Source organism: Carlito syrichta, unplaced genomic scaffold, assembly GCF_000164805.1.
Source record: "Carlito syrichta isolate Samal-C Ts95f unplaced genomic scaffold, Tarsius_syrichta-2.0.1 Scaffold238107, whole genome shotgun sequence".
Classification (NCBI taxonomy): Eukaryota; Metazoa; Chordata; class Mammalia; order Primates; family Tarsiidae; genus Carlito; species Carlito syrichta.
Genome location: NW_007182203.1, coordinates 1 through 797, shown reverse-complemented (window position 1 = coordinate 797; position 797 = coordinate 1).

Sequence of the window (797 nt, the reverse complement as noted above, 5' to 3'; positions counted from 1 at the left end):
TGCCACCAAACCATCTCTACATGAAACACTTAAGAAAGTACTAAACACAGAAGAAAAGGAAAATAGAACAATGTTCTTCACAAGAGTACAGGCAAAAGAATAAAATATACACGAACCAACCCCAAAACCAAAAGAAAGACCAAAAAAAAAAAAAAAAGAAAAAAGAAAAATAAAAAACCAAGTGGAAGAACAACAACTCAATAAGAACTCCATAATAGGGACGAACTCTCACATTTCAATAATTAGTCTGAATGTGAATGGACTAAACACACCACTGAAAAGACACAGAATGACAAAATGGATAAAATATCACCAGGCAACAATATACTGCCTTCAAGAGACCCATCTCATTAGAAAGGACATACACAGACTCAAAGTAAGAGGATGGAAAACAAATTTTCAGGCGAATGGAACACAAAAGAAAGGAGGAGTTGTGATCCTAATTTCAGACAAAATGCCATTTAAGCTAACAAAAATTAAAAAAGATACAGAGGGCCACTACATAATGATAAAAGGTTCATTCCATCAACAAGAAATATCTATCCTAAACATATATGCACCCAACATAGGTGCGCCAACATTCATAAAGCAACTTCTAGGAAAACTAAAGAAAGATATTGACTCTAACACCATCATAACTGGGGACGTTAATACACCACTCACAACCCTAGACAGATAATCAGGACAAAAAAATCAGCAAGGAGATCCAGAACCTCAATGAGACTCTGGACCAAATGGACTTAATTGATACCTACAGAACACTCCATCCAAAGACCACAGAATACACATTCTACTCA